At 42.1% G+C, this 20566-nt stretch overlaps 1 protein-coding gene across 6 annotated transcripts in view; it reads right to left on the bottom strand.

Annotated features, from left to right (window-relative positions):
- Window positions 1-20566, bottom strand: part of ADGRB2 (adhesion G protein-coupled receptor B2) — a 260012-nt gene that overhangs the window by 188940 nt on the left and 50506 nt on the right. The window lies entirely within an intron of this gene.

Below are 20566 nucleotides of genomic sequence, written 5' to 3'. Positions count from 1 at the left end.
CTAATTTGTGGGTCTGGGTTGGTGGTCATGTGACTGGGTGGGCATGTCTGGGTGTGGCTTGGTGGTCATATGATTGGCTGGGCATGGCTTGTATGCAAATATTGTAAATATTTATGTAAATATTGAATTTTTTGTTAAAAAAAGAGCAACTTTACCCAAAATCAGGCAAATCAGGCAGGCAGATTGAGTTGCTCACAGAATCACAGATTCACTTAGAGATCTATCTTTCTGCAATCTGCTCCCTGAGCCTGTCACATAAAATTTACTTGCAAGCAAACTCACAAAATTAACTCACAATACACTATGTATGTAAATATTGAATTTTTTATTTAAAAAAAAAGCAACTTTTACCCAAAATCAGACAAAGCAGGCAGGCAGATTGAGTTGCTCACAGATTCTCTTAGAGATCTATCTGCAATCTGCTACCTGAGTCTGCACTGAAAAATAGAAGCTTCAGTCCTAAGGAAGGTTCAGCTCTGCTTTTGGATTAGTTAGAAAGCAAGAAATTCAACAATTTCCTGCTTTCTAGCTAATCTAAATCTCCCGGCAGAGCAGAACAGCTGATGGTTGGGCGAAAAAAAAGGAAAAATAGCAACTTAGCAGGTAAATTTGATGGTGCGCATGCCAGGTAAGGAGTGAGTGGGCAGGTATGGGTGGGGCGGAGCCAGTCAGTGGTGCGATTTGCCGGTTGTCCGAACTGGGCAGAATCACAACAACCAGTTCTATAAAACCGGACTGACCAGGTAGAATCCCACCCCGTCTTGAAACCATTTCAGCTTCTCTAGACTTTCTACCAAATTTGAGACATCTCCTTGTAAACTAGGGGAGAGAGGGGTTGATTGCCACACTTGGACATTATGTTTTAATTACAAATGTGGACCAATGGATCCTATGGCAGAAGCAAGACAGATCGTGTCTGGAGGTTTTTGGAGATCCACAGGCAAAGTGTGACCTTTTTACATGAACATTAGACTCAGCAATACCATGCCTTTCCAGAGGCCCTCTTGCTCCTTCCTCCCAACTTGCTTTCTTAAAGACATAAAGAAAGTAAGTCTGACTTGGTTTTCCCAAAGGACAGTTCCACACCCAGCTGTTAATAATACATACAGATTTTTTATTTCAATGATCTCACTGCTCGATCCATAACGCTTCCATGACAGTAAAAAATAAGCTAAAACAAATATGCCATGAGGGGGTGTATGAACCTTTCCCTGTGACATGCATCATGCTTGTGCACATAAAAAAGTGAAGAGCTTCGATTACACTGTTGTGGCCAGCAACTTGACTTTTGTTATCAAAACCTGTAGATGGCTCTAAGGTGGAAGCAATGCAGAAGTGCCTTCCGATCAACCAGTAAGCTTTCCTAGAAGGACTTCTATAGATCTCAGCTCCCAGATAAGTTCAGATTTATGACCAGCCTTTCCTCTGATGGTATGATTCAAACTTATTTAGAACTTGAAACCTGAAACCCGTACCTCAAAGACCACCATGAAAGTAACAGGCAAACAGCATTAGCAGATACTGGAGTCTTAGTGGACAACCAGTTAAATATGAACCAGCAGCATGCAGCAGCAGCCAAAAAAGCCAATGCAATCCTAAACTGCATTAACTGAGGGATACAATCAAGATCAAGGGATGTCCTAATACCACTCTATAAAGCCTTAGTAAGACCACACCTAGAGTACTGCATCCAGTTTTGGTCACCACACTATAAAACATGTTGAGACTCTAGAAAAGGTGCAGAGAAGAGCAACCAGGGTGATGAGGGGGCTGGAGGTTAAAACATATGAAGAATGGTTTACAAGAACTGGACATGGCTAGTCTAGTGAAGAGAAGGACCAGGGGATACATGATAGCAATGTTCCAATATTTGAGGGGTTGCCACAGAGAAGAGCAGGTCAAGCTATTTTCTAAAGCACCTGTGGCCAGACAAGGAATAATGGATGGAAACTGAACAAGGAGAAATTCAATCTAGAAATAAGGAGAAGTTTTCTGACAGTGAGAACAATCAACTGATGAAACAGCTTGTCTACAGAAGTTGTGGGAGCTTCATCACTGGAGGCTTTCAAGAAGAGATTGGACAGCCATCTGTCAGAAATGGTGTAGGGTCTCCTGCTTGGGTAGGGGAGTTGGACTAAATGATCTACAAGATCCCTTCCAACTCTGTTAATCTAATCTAATCAGATTAGTTGTCTCATTTTGCCTAAATTAAAAGATTTGGTCTCTCATCAAAGATTTCCCATGAAGAGCTCATAGCAACTGGAAAATTATTATAAAGAAGGTGACTTTGTCCGCATCTCCCCCTCCCCCCCAAACACTGAGACAGATACTGCATGGAAATGATGCCCAGAGAGTTGAAATAACAACCGGCACAAGAAGATACCTATATTCAGGTAAAAGTCATACGGTACAGCTTTTGAAGGCATTGTGACACCACTGAAAAAGAAGGAGGAGATGGAAGAATTGGGTCTTCTCTATCTAAAGAAGAACGATGTTAGAAATGTAGGCAATCCTCAACTTACAACCACAATAGAGATCAGAATTTCCTGTTTGCTAAGCAAGGTGGTTGTTAAGTGAGTCACAGCCAACTTTATGACCCCTTTTGCCACGGTTGAGAAGCAAATCACTGCAATTATTAAGGCAATTGTATGATTGTTAAGTGAATCTGCCTTCCCCCATTGACTTTGTTGGAAGCCAGCTAGGAAGATCACAAGTGGTGATCACATGATCCCAAGACTGCAATTGTCATAAATACTTGCCACATGCCAAGTGCCTGATTTTTTTACATGTGGCCATGGGGATTGTGATGACTCAGGGATGGCACAAAGGCAACACAGTCAGATAATCAGTAGGAGTATCTTTATGGGTGCTTTGGAAAATAAATTGACCCCCTCTTCCTTGTGACAGACCTTCAAATATTGGAAGATGGCTATTGTGTTGCTCCTAAGTCTTCTCTTTGAAGACTTACCTAGTTCTCTTAAAGGCTCATCACAAAATTTAGCATCCAGACCCCTTATCATTGTTGTTGCTCTTCTCTGCACTCTTTCTAGGGTCTCAGCATCTTTTCTGTTTTTGTGATGACCAGAACTGGACACAGTTCCAATTCCAAATGTGGTCTTACTAGTAACTCTATCACTTCTCATGATCTTGATGCTACACATCTGCTGATGCAGCCTAGGACTGCATGGGCTTTTTTGGCAGCTGCAGCACACAGTACTAGCTCTAACTTTGCCCCCAATGGTTACCTTCTGGCTGGAGAAAAACTCTCCAAGGAACAGCCTTTGGCTGCAGAGAATCAAGTCAAAAACATGGTCAACAAAAACTGTAACTATAAGTCCGATCAAGGCAAGATGAGGTAATTAGTCCAGCAGGACAAGAGAAGGAATTCCAGACATGAAGGCACAACAGTAATTCAATATGGTTGTGAGGATGCATGCTGAGTGTGGCAAGGTCAACACAAGATAAACTCACGTTTGTTCCCAGCAGATGCCACACTCAGCATGCATCTCTTTTAAACTCTCTTCCCAGGTGTGGCTAATGAAGGGAATCAGGGTCCTTTCCTCCCCCATAAGCTATGCAACCCACATTGCTCCCTTATCCGTTCCTCCCTGCGTGCCCTAGGATGATGAGGGAGTGGGCTTGGGTCTTCCTCAGAACTCCCTCTCCCTTGTTCTCCCTCTTCTCTGCTCTGCCCAGCCGGACTTTGCCCTTCCCCAGCCAACGGAGCCACACTCCTACTCCCTGTCAGTTGTTTGTCTTCCTCCTCGGAGTGACTCCGACAGGGGCATGACAGGGATGCTGCAATGGTCATAAGTGCAAGGACTGATCCTATGTTAGTTTTTTCAGTGTTGTCGTAACTTCAAACAGTTGCTAGACAAATGGTTGTAAATAGAGGACTACCTATCATGTTAGGCTACCTCTTTTCTCCCTGATATCTAATTTTAAAAAAGGTTCACTGAGAGCAAAATTCTTCTTCAGCATCCTTCAGTTTGCACAGCTGCACAGGGTTAGGGTTTTATTTTAACCCATTGATCAATACTAAATGTTATTATTACCGAAGTATCTTTCTTTGTCAAAAAAATTAGGATTAAAAAGAATCCTAGTTTGGATTCTAGTGTGTGTCAACAGGGGCATTCCTTTGTAGCACGACCATCTAGAATCATACTAAGAAAAACCCTAGAAGTCATCTACACCTGTGTTTGTCAACCTTAGCAATTTTAAGATATGTGTACTTCAATTCCCAGAATTCCTCAGCTAGAATGCTTGGCACTGAAGTTCACATATCTTAAACTTGCTTAAAGCATTTGTTCTTCCATGGGGCAGAAAAAAACTCAAAGTAGATAGCATCTACATATTTCTGAAACTATACATGGCGACTGAGAATTTTTCTTTTTACTGGAACTTTTTCAAAACCCAGTTGCTCTTATAGCAGGGCCAGACTCTTTGACCACCAAAGATTTCCTCCCCAGTCTGGCTGTCTTTCTGTAGTTTATTTATTTATTTAGCATATGGCATATCATATATGAACTAGCAATATATACTACAATTTCACCTAGATAAATAAAACATAATTAAAATATAAATTCTGAAAAAGATCTATCTTCAAATATCAATGCCTGGGCCATTTAACCATTGAAGGGCAGCATCATTTATATTAAAAAAAACAAAAAACCAGACAGCTTATAGCCGGTCACAATGTGATCTTCAGTTTGATGTGGGCCCCATTTGTAAAGAGAGTCACGGCAGACGCTTTGTGAAATGCGGATCCAGTAGTGGGATTCATCTGGTTTGCACCGGTTCAGCAGAACTGATACCTAATCATTTGTTGAGTTTGGTGAACCGGTTATGATAAATCTGTGTTTTCCAGAACACATCTGGTTTCTGTTCAACTTCCTTTCAGATGGGGGAAAAAAGCCCTCCCCAAAAATCCAAGAGAGGAGCGAGGGAAACAAAACAGAGCTGTGGTGCCTTCCATCATGGAACTCAGCCGAAAACTACCGTTTTCCTCTGAAAATAAGACTGGGTCTTTTGAAATGACCCATTAGATCTTATTTTGGGGGGAGGTCTTACGTTATAGCATGTGGCACGGGTGGGGCCTGCACATCAGGTGGAATCCCGAGGCCAAAGTGCTGGCAGAGTGCCAGAGGATTGGGGAGGTTGCTGAAGCAAGCAGGCAACCTGCCAGAAGCTTCCCCTTCCTGGATAGAGCTGGAATGCCGCTGTGTTTAAGTGCTGGTAGATGCTGGCATTCCCCGTGGCGGGCCTGGGCAGCTGCTGGAGAGAATTCTTGCGAAGTTGGAATTGATTGATTGAACTTTTCTTTTTAGTCCCACAAACTTTTGTTTCCCTGCACACGATGGCAAGAAATGTGACAGAGAAATGTGATGGAACTAGAAATCAGGTCAGCAAAGAAATACTTGGGGGAAACAAAGGCACCTGGGTGGTGATGGGTGGGGAAAGCTCCATGGCACAGCACTAATGGAGTGGCCGGCATGAGGAAAAGAGGCCATTTTCCCTCTTTCTTCTCCCTGCTCCTCCTCCTCCTCCTTCCCTCCTGCCGGCCACTCTGTTTCCCATTTCTCAGTTGCAGTGCAGCATCCAGGATCCAGGCAGCGAACCAGTAGTTAAATTATTTGAATCCCACCATTGTGCGAATTCTATTCAGGATTGTCCATTACTGACCTTAGAGTTCAAAGCCTGCCCCCTTTTTGGTGGGGTCATTTATATGTCTTCCTGAGATCCATTTGGCTTTCTATTTGGAATCAGTATTAAAGTTACTGGGCAGATGCTGCACAATGCCAGATTTTCTGCAGATTTTAATTACCAATCAGATCCCAAACTTACTATATTGGAAGTCTGCTCTCCAAAATGGAAAATTAAGTGCAATAAAGCTGTTCATTCCTGGTTTGATATTCTCATTTTATTAACTAGCCAGTGGGTGTTCTCAAGTTTTCTTTTTTTCTTTGTCCCCTGCAGTCCCAAGGGAGAAGACTCTTTAAAAAAGAGGAGATTGAACTGGAAGACTGCAGGGTAGAAATTTCAACCCGGTGGGAGAAAACATATTGCTTCCAAGTTCATAAAAAGCAGTATACTTCTTAAAGCAGCAGAAGCCTGACTTTCTTGAAGCTCGGATTTCCACTCACCAATCCTGCATGCCACATTTTCTTTTTAATCTACCAAGCTGTTAAGCACAAACATCCTGGACATGGGTAAGTGCTGTTTATGGAGTCATAAAGAGTCCAGCCTTGGCCTCGTAAACCTCACAGGATACACAGTTGAAGAACTGGGCAATTTTCCAACCTGACAAGGGAGTGGAAACCCAGCAGAATTGCCAGCTGTAGAAGGAATCCTGTAACCACTGAAAGAAATAGAACAAATTCCGAAACACCAGCGTAAAACTGTCTTATAAGATGAAGAATCTTAGCCCTTTTTTTATTTATGGCATTTTCGCTTTATCAAATCTTTTGTGGTTTCAGACTTTAGCTCAATATTTTTCAAGCTTGGCAACTTAACACGGATGTCAATTTCCAGAATGCTGGCTGGAGAATTCTGGGAATTGACATCCATGCATCTTATAAAGTTGGCAAGCTTGAAAAACGCAGCTTTAGCTGAAGGGCTGAGAGTCTTTCCAACATCACTAATGCCATAATGAGGATTTTTCTCTGTTTTTTGGCGGTTGCTGTCTACCAGCTATTGTACACATCTATCAGCTGACACAGAAACTTGTACTTACAGGAAAATCACTCGGAGAACTGGATTATGGCCCACCTTGCCCTGTTATATCCAATCTTCTTCAAAAGATAAGTGAACGAGGATGTCACCATGCCAGAAAATAAATCTGGAGACACATCATAACCATCAACTAAGTCTCCTCCAACAAATGCTGACCTGGACTGTGCCACCAAGAAAATGGCATCAGCAGCTGGAGATGCTGATCAATTAAATGAGGCATTAAAACAAAAGGTTAGACTAGATTTTCCAGGAAGAAATAAGGAAGAGGTTGGAATGTCTATGGAGATTCTCAATCATCCAGGTCATGGTTATCCCAGAGGTGCTTTTCCAAAAGCAAGTGGGCTTTCTTGGTTTTTTTCCTTGAAACTTTCACTTTCTTGGATGAGAAGCAAAACATTTTCGAGGAAAAAAACCAAGTGCCATTGGGTTTTTTGGGGGGGGGGGTTTTTTGGAAAAGCATCTTTGGGAAGAGATCATTGACAGGGTTGTTTGAGCCTCCTTGGTCCACAATCACAATAGAATTTTTTCCCCAAAAAAGGCTGTTAGTTCCCAGTTTTGATGACTGTCCTTTGGTTGATGGACCAGTTCTTTGTCAAGCTTCTAATCCAAGCAGGCTCACTATGAAGAACTGAAGGATCCACTCTTGTGCACTTTTGTAAAGCAAATCGTCAGAATAAAAAAAAAAAAAAATAAGGAAAAGTTAAAGCCCTCCTCTTGCCATTTGGAAAGCCAAGTTGGCTTGGAACTGGGGACGGTGGCAGGTGTCGGCCTACAAGGACTTCCTGACTCCTGATAAGCTGCCACAGGCTGTCAGTGACTGTCATACATAGCTGGGGGCTGTAAGTGTAATATGGGTAGAGTGTGGAAAATATGCCTAATATTGTGGTCAATGCTTGGAATGCACTCCCTGACTCTGTTGTTACATCCTCTAACCCCCACCCCATTCCTATAACCTCAAACTATCCACTACTGATCTCACCCTGTTCCTAAGAGGTCTGCAAGGGGCATGCATAAGTGCACCATTGTGCTTCCTGTCCCTGCCCTATTGTCCCATTTATTTGTACCTATTTCATGTATTCATACTCATGTTTATACTTATACCTATTATCTTGTAAGAGATTGACAAATCAAATAAATAAATATATCCAACGCAGACCCATTCAGGTGTCCCACCAAGCTTCCTGCTTCCCACCCCTCACTCTCTCCAGAGCCAGGAAGGCGGACACTAAGACAGATGAGCCACTCTCACAAACAGAGCTGCCTGGAAAGATCTGCATATAGATAGGAAAATCAACAAGGTGAAAGAGAGGAGGGAAACAACAAAGCTGGCAAATTTTCACAGCACATTTCCAGGACATTTGCAGACATTAAGGCTAAGTAGGAAGAAACTACCTAGCAGGACCGTTCCTCAAAGAGCTGCATGCATTGGTGTGTGTGTTTTTCTGAGTGGCTCTGAAAGTGTGGCTGGAAACAACTTCAGATGTCTGGAGAAAAAGGTGTGAGTAAAACAAAAGCTCGTGTGCAATTGAAGACAAATAATGTTGCAGGATCCAATCTGAGCCGGTCACTAGGACTACAGGTTTCTTCTTCCAAGCTTTTGGATTCATGCTGGAACCCATCCTTAGGGAACTTCTCAATCTCCAGGATGTATGCACTGGGCTGTACTATGCATCGCACTTATGTGGTGCCTGTGGCATGTGGCTTTTAGTTGTTGATTGGGGTGTTGATGGCCCCTTGTCAGTCAACAGGAGTGCTGGTTTACCACCAGCTTACCAGATACTTAGGAAGGGAGGGCACATCACCAAAAGAAAACAACAATCAAGGACTAACAGCTGTCCATCAACACCCCAATCAACAACTAAAAACCACACACAACCAGGTACCACATCAATACTTTACATAGAACAGCCCAGTGCACACATTCTGGAGATTGAGAAAGTTCCCTGAGGATGGGTTCCAGCATGAATCCAAAAGCTTGGAAGAACAAATCTCTAGTCCCAGTTACCAATTCAGACTGGATCCTGTAAAAGCTACTGCAGATACTGGAGAAAGCCATGGAAGCCATGGAAGTTTAGATTGTTTAAACATAAATATATAGACACACACACACACACACACACACACAGGCATATCCAGGGGCAGGATACCGTGAGCTACAGGCCAGAGCTGCATCTAGGCTTCCTGAAGGCCATGCTACAATTGGGGTGGTTTGAAACAATACATATTTCCAAGACAGACTTTGGGTCAACTACAAGTGGTCCTCAATTTATGACCACAACTGAGACCAGAATTTCTGTTTCTAAGCAAGGTGATCATTAAGTGAGTTGTGCCCAATTTTATGGCCTTTTTGCCATGTTGTTAAGCAAATCACTACAGTTGCTAAGTGAATCACATAGTCATTAAGTAAACATCATTGACTTTGCTTCTTGAAAGTCACAAAGGTGATCAAGTGCCCCTGGGATGCTGCAACCATCGTAAGTACATGCCAGTTGCCAAGCACCTTAATTTTGATCTTGTGACCGTGGAGATGCTGCGTTGGTTGTATGAGGAGGGAAAGTTCCTTTTTCTAGTGCCATTGTAACTTAGAATGGTTGTTATTCAAGGACTACCTGTAAACCAACTGCCTTGTCCAATCTGATGACCACTGGGTATCCTGAGCTGTAGTTTTTCTGAGAAAGCTGAAAACTACAACCCCCAACCCAGAAAAAAATGGAAGCACAAAATCCCCCAATTCAGCTACCACAAAAGGAGAAGTGCATCTGAACATGGGCTGAGAGCTTTATGGTTTCAAAATCCCAAGTAGATGATGTACAAACGGTAGATAAGAGCAATCGGAGTCCCAGCTCCCTTCCTGCCCTCCCCATGAGTAATTGGGGGGATGCTATGAACCCATAAAAGGGTGCCAGTGTTAATGGGGGGGTGTTAAGAGAGCCAGCCTCTTACATTAAGCCCTCTGGATCATTGTTGGCTTGCCAAGAAAACCTTTCAACAGTGTTTAAAAAGAGGTTAATCCAGGACCCTTGCCAAAGTTGTCAAACATCTCACAAATCAAACAGTTGTTTTTCTCCAGCCTGACCCCTTTCAGAAATGGAAGGACTACAATTCCCACCTCTGGGCTGAGAATGCTGTGGGGAAAGACCTGGGCGACCCAGAGAGCACCAGGTCACAGCTTACACACGCTCCTTGCCACAACGGCTACCCTGCCTTGCTTCCACCATCTCATTCACATTTCGGAGAGCAGCACAAATTGCACCGAGGTTCCGGCTGGGGATATTCCTAATTGGGCTGCCAGGTTCACCCCCAGCCTCCCCTCTCTCCATGCAGCGAATGCAGTTGAGGGTTCCTTCAAGGACACAAGGTGACTGCCACTCCTCTATCGATCCAGCCCTTTACTGCTTTCTCTGGAAGAAGGAGGGGCTTTAATTAACATCTTGACTTTGGCACTGGGGTCAAAGAGTTTTGACAGTCTCATTAACCAGAGCCAGATTTCAGAACAATTAATAACCCCCCAGGCAACAAGGAAACACAAATCATCTGGAAGGATAGAGCCTTCCACTGAAACAACGAATCAGGTGGCAAAGGATTGTGGGAAGAGTTAGGGGTCACTGAAATAGATTGCAGGGGGTCATCCGAGTCCTAAGCCCATGGAACAGGGGTGGGATGCTACCAGTTTTGCCCGGTTCTATAGAACAGGTAGCTCTGAAGGGCAGCAGACACTGAACCGGTTCGCTGCAATGACCTTTTGGTCGTCTGTTTGGCCCACCCGCCCACCCGGGCACTTGGCTGTCCTTTATTTCCTGCTTTTTCAATCTCAGCTGCTTTGCGCGGCACAGATGAGGTTGAAAAAGCAGGAAAGAAGATGATTTTCTAACGCTATGCACCCGCGCACAGCGCTTGTCAGCTGTCCGGGTGGCACAGCTGATGGGTTTTTTTTTGCAAATGCACCTGTGCACAAAACGCACTCTCACCGAACCGGTAGTAACACTGGTTGAATCCCACCCCTGCCATGGAGATGGTGTCGGGAATCTCACTGGACCTAAAGGTCAGATCAGAGAAGATGTAAAACCCAAAATAATTTCATTAGCATTTAGCACATTTTGCAAAATATCCCCCTGGCTTCTAAACCATGATTTATGAGAGGCTCTGAATCTGGGCTTTAGGGACCTCTGGGGGTCCAGAAGGGTTCTGCAGCGGGGAAAAATTGTGATTGTTGTTATTATTATGATCTTCCATGCCATATTCACATAATGTACTATAATGCAGGTAAATTTGCTGTGATCAGTGAAATGTTTTATGGATGAACACAATAAATAACTAGAAACACTTCTGTTTTTATTACTCCTTTCCTATACAAATATAACTTTCATCAGCCATCATCTATAATAAAAGTGCTTAAGTGGTTTTCAGGAGAATGAAACGGTCCATATAAAAGAAAAAGCTGGAAATTTATATTTTTATGTGTTGCGGGAACACAGTTAATTGTAGTTTGGCGAACCAGCTGTGGTTAAACAGCCATGGCTTCACACAAGCTGTGTATTAGGTCACAATCAGTGATTCTGATAACTGTGGGACACTGCCTGTCAAGTTTCAGTCTGAGAAATCTAAATTTCTAAGGATCTTTGTACCTCCAGCTGAAAAAAAGATTTTGCTGAGAGTCTACAATTGCCCTTTTTATACAAGCCACTTCCTCTCCCCGCAAATAGCAGGTTTATGGCTGCTGTGACAACTGTCGTTTAATGATACAATCTAGCTGTGGGTTGATACTTGCTGAAATTGCTTTTAAATGCATTCGGATTTTCAAATGAATGTTCATAAATCTCAACAAAATAAAACATTCATTGATGCACTGAAGCCCTCCCCACCCCCAACCCCTGCAAGTTCCCAAAATATAGGCAAGTTCCCAAAATCTTGCTTAGTACTGTGTGACCTGTTGCAGGCAAAACACAGAACATACTTATGCGGATGAAGGGATTGTGCATTATCGAGATGAGTAATTGGACATGAGGCAGCTGAGTTCCCTCCCTCTTGCTCTCACTTTTTTTAATGAGTATCTCCCATATAGCCCTCTGTCTGTCTGTGTGTGTGTGTGTGTGTGTGTACATGCATGTATATATGCATATATATAGGTATTTATGCACACATACACACACATATACGCATACACATACTAAACTAGGTGTGATAAAGGGAACATGTATGTATTAATGAATGTAAAAGGGGAATATTCATTAATAAGAAACTTTTAAGAGTTTGATGGCTGGGGTTGCAGCTTGTTTAACTACAATAGTCCTCAATTTATGGCTAGTCGCTAAGCCACCACTTCAAGTTATGACAAGGGGCTTATGACCCAGATTTGAAGTTCTGATTTGACCACATTTTGGATGCTAAGCAACCGGCTTTACTTACTTGCTTGCTTGCTAGTTTACTTATCTACTTACCTATTATATTTTTAATCTACCTATCTCCCCTACAAGATGACTCTGGGTCATTTATGGCCATGTGTAGTTCCTGGAGGTCATGTGGCCATGATTTACAGTGTTATTGCCAGAAACTAGCTATTTACTTCCAGTTTCTGGCAAAAAAAATGCTCCATAGTGATCAATGGGTTCACCCAACAACTATTGTGTTTGTTTAATGACTGTAGCATTCACTTCACCAGCAGCAGCGGCAAAACAAGTCATAACACCAGGCACACCATAAAATGGTGACTCGCTTATGACCACAACCAAAATGGTGGGCTCAATTATGATCATAAGTCAAGACTACCTGTATGATTTACTCAGTAAACTGGTTCATAGTGGACACTAAGCCAAATCATGTTATATCAAATATCCTGCTTTTATTCAACCCTGAGCTAGGTGTGAATACAAGCAGCATATTTGATACAATATGCTTGTGTTATATTTCAGAAGTCATTCCAAGAGACCAGACCCCAAAAACACAGTTTATGGTGTGCTGACTAAAATTTAAAAGCATCAGGCTAGAAACCGGGAGACCATGAGTTCTAATTCCACCTTAGGCTCATAAGTCAGCTGGGAGGCCTTGAGCCAATCACTCTCTCAGTACTGGGAGGAAGGCAATGACAATTCAATTCTGAAAATCCTTGGCAAGAAAACCTCTGGACTTATCCAGGGAATCGCAGAAGTTAACACTAAGTCAAAGGCAAACACACACACACACACAAAGCAAAAAATCCACCTGGAATGCAGGTTGTTTGGTTTAACGTATTGTGTGAACTTAGCCACACCCAAGCTGCTTACTGTGCTCCCCTTTCCTCTGAAATTGCCATCCATTCCTGTTTGTGTAGTTATAGACACATTATGAGGTGATTCAGATCACCTTGTTAATTTGATTCAAAGGAGTGAGTTGATTTGAGGCATCAATTTGATTTTGAAAATCAAGTGTGAGGGGTCGATTAAATCAGGACCCTGAACCAATTGGGGTGGGTGGGAATCTAATTGCAAAAGGCCTTCAAATCACACAATCAATTCCAAGAGATCTGATTTAATTCTACCTACACTATCAATCCACTTCAAAAAGCCGATTCAGTTTAGAGATTAAATCTTATCAACACTAAACTGATTTTTCAAACAGCCCTAGGAATTATTTGAATGCCACAAGGCTGGGAAATGTCAAAAGCATTTCCAAAATGACCCACCCATTTCATCCTTGTGTTGCTATCAAGCATGTTCTCACATCCCAACCAAGAATCTTGTCCTACACCTTTTTTTTCAGTATATTCTTCAATTAAACAGATGCCTTCTTTAGATACAGGCATCCAACATTTCTTCATAAAAGATCTCTGAATTATTTCAGAGGCGCTTTTTTAAAAGGTGATTGAACTGGTTTTACCTCGAGGAAGGAGAAGAAAACATTTAACTTCTCATCCAAGAAGCTTCATCAGTTGTGATGGTGGGGATAGGAATGGAAGGATAGATACTAGTCAATGTCTTATCAAAACCTATCCTTCCATTCCTCCTGCCCTCACCATGGAAGAAGCTTCTTGTATGAGAAGCGACATGTTTTCTTCTTCCTCCTCAAGGAAAAAAACACTCAGGTTGCCTTTGAAAAAAACACCTTTGAGACAACTTTAACCTGGATGACTGAAAATACCCAGAGACATCTTTGAATTAGCTGGAAGACTATTACAATGTCTTCCAAACACCTCATAACAGTCTCAGATTCGGCATGAGAAAGTCAAGATCATATCATCTATTCTGTGTGGTCCCAAATATTTTGGAAGTACTGTATGACTTTAGATACACCAAAGGCAGTTCAGGTAGTCCTCGCCTTACAACCATTCATTTAGTGACTGTTTTGACTCTACAACAGCATTTAAAAAGGTGAGTTATGCTCAGTCCTCATGTTTACGACCATCACAACATCCCCACAGTCATGTGATCAAATTATGGGCTCTTGGCAACCAGCATGTATTTACAGAGGTTGTATTATCCTAACAGATAACAGATAATCAGAGTTGGAAGGGACCTTATAGGTCATCTAGTCCAACCCCCCACCCAAGCGGGAGACCCTACACCATTTCTGACTGATGGCAGTCCAATCTCTTCTTGAAAATCTCAAGTGATGATGCTCCCACAACTTCTGAAGGCAACTTCTGTTCCATGGGTTGATTGTTCTCACTGTCAGAAAGTTTCTCCTTAGTTCCGGGTTAAATCTCTCCCTGATCAGTTTCCATCCATTGTTCCTTGTCTGGCCTTCGGGGGCTTTAGGAAATACCTTGCCCCCCATCCTCTCTGTGGCAGCCCCTTAAATATTGGAAGACTGCTATCCTGTCTCCCCTGGTCCTTCTCGTCCCTAGACTTACTATGCCCAGTTCCTGCAACCGTTCTTCATAAGTTTTAGTCTCCAGTCCCCTAAACATCCTGGTTGCTCTTCTCTGTACTTTTTCTAGAGCCTCAACATCTTTTTCATAGTGTGGTGACCAAAACTGACCTTGGGGTGATATGACTGCAAATCTGCAATCTTGCCAGCTTCTGACAAACGAAGTCAATGGGGAAAGCCAGATTTGCTGAACAACCGTGTGATTCACTTAACAACTGTGGCAAAAAAGGGTCGTAAAAGTGGTGCAACTCATTTAACAACCGCCTTGCTTAGCAATGGCAATTCTGACCACAATTGGGATAATAAATCAAGGATAATATATCACTGCTGGCCCCGTTCCCAAAGTTTCCTAGTACATGGGTGTTCTTAAAGGAAGGGAAAGGGAGCTATGGACATCATCATCTCATTTGCATTAGTGATAGGACATCATGATGACTTGTCCCAGACACCTATTAATTGGAAGGAACACCAAAAGTGAAGTAAATAAGAAAACACTACCCATGTTGCAATTCTCTTTTTTAATTCAAAGCTTCAAGTTGATCATTTCCCGTGTTAACTTTAAACAAAAAGGAACGGCATCTGAATTTGTCGAATTGCCAACTATCAAGAGCGAAAGAGTACAGAATGCCGGGTACTGGGTATTGTGAAATATGAAATTTTTACTAGCTGTCTTCTTTTCAAGACTGCCAAGACCAGGCAATATTTAGAGGAAGATTTTGGAGAGCAAATTTATTTTAATCCAGCCATAATGAGCCAAAGCAATCAAGTTTCCTTTTAATACTAATAATATTTAAGTCAAAGATTTAAATGTGATTGAGAGCTAGACTGTACAGATATGGGACTAAGCCTAATTCACCATCTACCATGGAAATTAAATAAATTTAATACGTTAATTAATTAAAATGTGTAAAATATAATCAACAATCCTTGAATAAATGAAGAGCTCTTTGTTGACTTAGCAAGTAACCAAGATGCTCCTCTAAAATTAGTTGATCGTGTTCCCTTAGACAAAAACAAGGATATGGATTTTTTTAGTAGAAGAGGGGGAATAGAAAGCCATATTTGGAACTGATTACTGATTTGGAACAGTAATCCAATACAGAAAGAAAGAAAGAAAGAAAGAAAGAAAGAAAGAAAGAAAGAAAGAAAGAAAGAAAGAAAGAAAGAAAGAAAGAAAGAAAGAAAGAAAGAAAGAAAGAAAGAAAGAAAGAAAGAAAGAGGGAGGGGGAGGGAGGGAGGGAGAAAGAAAGAAAGAAAGAAAGAAAGAAAGAAAGAAAGAAAGAAAGAAAGAAAGAAAGAAAGAAAGAAAGATAGATAGATAGATAGATAGATAGATAGATAGATAGATAGATAGATAGATAGATAGATAGATAGATAGATAGATAGATAGATAGATAGAAAAATCTGGTGATTCTTTGCAGGCATTCAGAGTAAGTGGAGTCAACCTCTAAAGCCTGGAAAGAATAAGAAGGTGTTAATCTACAGCAAGGTTGTTAATCTCAAGGCCCAGGGGCTGGATCTGGCCCACAAGGCCACCCTGGAAACAGAGAAGGACCAGCCCATAGTGCCTCTGCCAGCAAAAGCGGAACCTGTGGGGGAGATGTTCATGGCCTTCCCAGGTCCCATTTTTGGCCATGATCCATTTTTGCTGGCAGAGGGCTGCAGGAGGCCATTATGGCTGAAAATGGGACCTGGGGGGATATGTGGCCCACCTGAGCTCCATTTTCACTGGCAGGGGCTGGAGGAGGCTGTTGTGGCTGAAAATGGAGATCAGGAGCCCGTTTCTACTGGCAGAGCACTCGGGCTACCACAGACACTCCCAACACAAGTGATGTCAAGCTGACCATGCCCACCCCAGCTCCCAAGTTAAAACACAACCATGATGCGGCCCTCAATGTAATCAAGTTTGACCCGCCTGATCTAGAGCATCTTGCAGTTAAAAATAATCAATTATTATTTACATTATTCTTCTTGAAGTCTAAAGTGATGGCGCTCCCACAACTTCCGAGGGCAAGCTGTTCCATTGGTTGATTGTTCTCACTGTCAGAAAGTTTCTCCTTATTTCCAGGTTAAATCTCTCCTTGTTCGGTTTCCATCCATTATTCCTTGTCTGGCCTACAGGTGCTTTAGAAAATAGCTTGACCCTTTCCTCTCTGTGGTAGCCCCTCAAATATTGGAAGATCGCTATCATGTCTCCCCTGGTCCTTCTCTTCCCTAGACTAGCCAGGCCCAGTTCCTGTAACCATTCTTCATATCTTTATCTTCATATTTATCTTTATCTTCATATCTTTAGTCTCTAGTCCCCTAATCATCCTGGTTGCTCTTCTCTGTACTCTTTCTAGAGTCTCAACATCTTTTTGGTAATGTGGTGAACAAAACTGGATGCAGTACTCTAGGTGTGGTCTTACTAAGGCTTTATAGAGTGGTATTAGGACCTCCCTTGATCTCGATTGTATCCCTCGGTTAATGCAGTTTAGGATTGCATTGGCTTTTTTGGCTGCTGCTGCACACTGCTGGCTCATATTTAGCTGGTTGTCCACGAAGACTTCAAGATTCCTCTCACAGTTACTGCTATTGAGCCTGGTTTCACCCAGTCTATATGTATACTTTTGGTTTTTCTTGCCTAAGTGTATGACTTTACTTTTCTCTACATTGAATTTCATTTTGTTAGATATGGCCCAGTGTTCTAGTCTGGATCTTGAGCCTATCATGTAGGGTGTTGGCTATTTCTGCCAGTTAGGTTTCATCCACAAATTTGGTAAGTTCCCCTTCTATTCCCTCATCTAAGTCGTTAATGAAGATATCATTGTTGCATTGACTCAATTATCCTAGAAACGCAGGGTGATAATATACAGTTCTGTACACCTGTTTAACATAATTCTCTTGGATATCTTAGCTTGAGGGATGATAGCTGGATCTGTAGTGGAATGTAGTCTGGATTCCCACAAAGGGAGGGGCTGCATTCCAGAGGACCCAGATTCAGCTAAGTTTAGATAGTTTGATTGGGAGAAAAAGAGTTAAGGTGGCTCCTCCTTAGCAATGCTCAGACTATAACTATAGACACACTAACTATAACAGGCAAGTAGCTGCTTTAGTTAGGCAAGATTTCTATCTATAGGTGGGTAAAAAAATGCTTAGAAGCAGTTTTTCTTGATTCTTTGGGGTGGGAGGTCTGATAGGATCTGAATCTAACAGAACTGAATTTCTCCCTCTCAATCCCAGGTCAATTGCCCACACATAACTCTTTCTATGACCCTTAACCAAAAGCTTTTTTCCTGGACAATGGTACACAGGCTTTACCAATAGATAATAATATATGTAACTTGACTAAACTGTGGAGCTCTCTGTGAGCTTGGTTGTTTATTTGTTGGCAGATGTTTTATTACCAGACCAGCTATTGTGTATAAACAGAGAGCAAACCCCACTCCCTTCAAGCCCTGAATATACTGTATTATCTAGTCCATCTATAGGTAAACATCCAATCTCAGAGAGTACCAAGGACTCCACACAGGCTTTAAGATGATGCACACAGTGCCAAGTGAACACCTCCCATCCTCTAAAGCAGTGTTTTTCACAACTTTGCGATATGTGGCCTTCGACTTCCAACATGCTGGCTAGGGAATTTGGGGGTCAAAATCCACACATCTTAAAGATGCCAAGGTTGAGAGATACAGCTCTAATACATTTTTCCTCCTTCAGCTCAAAATGTACCTCTAACTGATACAATGTGGATTATCCAGTTCAACCCAACTGTACATGCTTATATCAGTGCAACATGACAACTTTTGACCTGATTGAACATGCCAAAGGTCCAACTATTCTTCAGGACCAACCTCCAATTCCACCTGACACTAACGTTTATTGGTTCAGGCCCTAGTTTTTCAGGCTTGCCAAAGTTCATGACTTCCTTCCTCAAACCCTCTTGTCTACAGTTGATAAAAATCAGTCCCGTGTGCATCTTGCTCTCAAGAGCCAAGCTGGTGCAGTGGTTAGAATGCAGTATTGCAGGCTAATTCTGCAGCTGCCAGCAGTTCGATTCTCACTGGCTTAAGCTTGACTCAGACTTCCATCCTTCCAAGGTCAGTAAAATGAGGACCCAGATTGTCGACGGCAATATGCTGGCTCTGTCAACCTCATGAAGTGGCATATAAGTCTAAGTACAATTGCTATTCCTTCATATCTCTGTCCATTTTAGTTTAAAATTTAATGTTATTATTGTTTAATGATTTCATTGGTTTTTAAGGATTGTAAGCCATCTAGAGTTGCCTCCAGACAAAATGAAGTTTAAAAAATAAATAAACGGGCCAGAATTTCCATAATATTTTTTGCCATAGTTGTTAAGCATAGCATACAGTTGTTAAGCAAATCCAGCTTTACTTTGTCAGAACAGAAGCCAACTGAGAAGGTTTCACATGGCAATCACATGACCCCGGGACACTGCAATATGTCATATATACATGCCGGTTGCCAAGTGCCTTGATTTTAATCACTTGACCATGGGGGATGCTATGATGGTTGTAAGTTCAAGCATCAGTCATAAGTCACTTTTTCAGAGCCTTTGTTGACCTTTTTTCAGGTCACTGAATGAATGGTTGTAAGTTGAGAACTACCTGCATTGCTTGAGTGAAAGTTGCTCTTTTGAAGCCTTCTTCAACCTCATGCTTCCATGCAGCTCTGAGATTACAACTTCTACAATTTGGGAAGGTTTATTAAATTTGTAATGTCAGAGAAATTCACATGGCATAAATGAAATTGAAACGGAACACAACCCACTATCACCCAATACCAGCAGACATTCTATATTGCAAAGTTCAGGCAATCTTCTGCCAGAGATGCTGGCTTTTTAAGGGTGTGCTTCAAATACAACCTGCTTGTATTTATGCACTTGCTTGCATTTAAACTTAAATAAAATTTCTTCTGTTGGCATCTTGAACTGCTGGAATCCAAGAAGAGATTTACTACTGCTCGATTCTACTTGATTTACAAAGGAACACCTGGGTAGAAGTTCAGAACTTGCAGTCAGGGGTGGGATTCAAATTTTTTAACAACCAGTTCTGTGGGCGTGGCTTAGTTTGTGGGTGTGGCTTGGTGGTCATGTGACCTGGTGGGTGTGGCTTGGTGGTCATGTTATTTGCTGGGTGTGGCCAACTCAACATCACTCACATCGAGGCACGCATCTCCTCGCCTGGCCTCTCATGACTGTGGGGATGCTGCAACAGTCGTAAGTGTGAAAAACTGTCATAAGGCACTTTTTTCAATGGTCACTCCACACAAGCAAAGTACCAACAAAGGAGGGGGAAAAAACTCCAGAGACGTTCCTGAGACAGGAAATCTAGTCCTGCCAAGAATGTAATAAGGGTTAACGGAGAGGCAGTTTCTGTAAGCAACACCAGAATGTTTCTTTCCTGCCTTCCTTACAGGATTAGGCCAGTAATTTCTTCTAACAACCGGTTCTCCGAACTGCTTAGAATGTTAACAACCGGTTCTAGCGAATAGGTGCTAACTGGTTTTCCCACCTCTGCTTGCAGTCCTTTGGTTCCAGTTGCCAGAGGAAAAAAAAAAATTCCCATAGCCTTTGCCAGATTTATATCCAGCAGTTTCTCTAAAGCATACCAGACAGGAAATATTGGAGGCTGATACACTCCTAACAACACAATGAACTAAGTAAAAAGTGAATGTGAAACCAATCCTCATGGCAGGAATACCCAATGCTCGGCCTCTCCTTTCCAATGCACCAATTCTACCTGACTCTGTGGTTTCTTCCACAAACCCCAAAAACTTTAACCTTAGACTGTCTACTATTGACCTCAACCCTTTCCTAAGAGGTCTGTATAAGCGCACCAACATGCCTATCGTCCCTGTCCTATTGTTTTTTTCTCTTATTACTATCCATTTCATGTATTCATAACCATGTTTATACTTATACCTGTTGTCTAATAATCGCTTGACAAAATAAAATAAATAAATAAAATAAATTCCTTCCCTTCAAATT

The sequence above is a fragment of the Notechis scutatus genome, chromosome 8, assembly GCF_049901735.1.
Source record: "Notechis scutatus isolate UNSWTSFEM ecotype Mainland chromosome 8, rNotScu1.2, whole genome shotgun sequence".
In the NCBI taxonomy this organism is placed as follows: domain Eukaryota; kingdom Metazoa; phylum Chordata; class Lepidosauria; order Squamata; family Elapidae; genus Notechis; species Notechis scutatus.
This window is presented reverse-complemented; position numbering and strand designations above follow the sequence as displayed.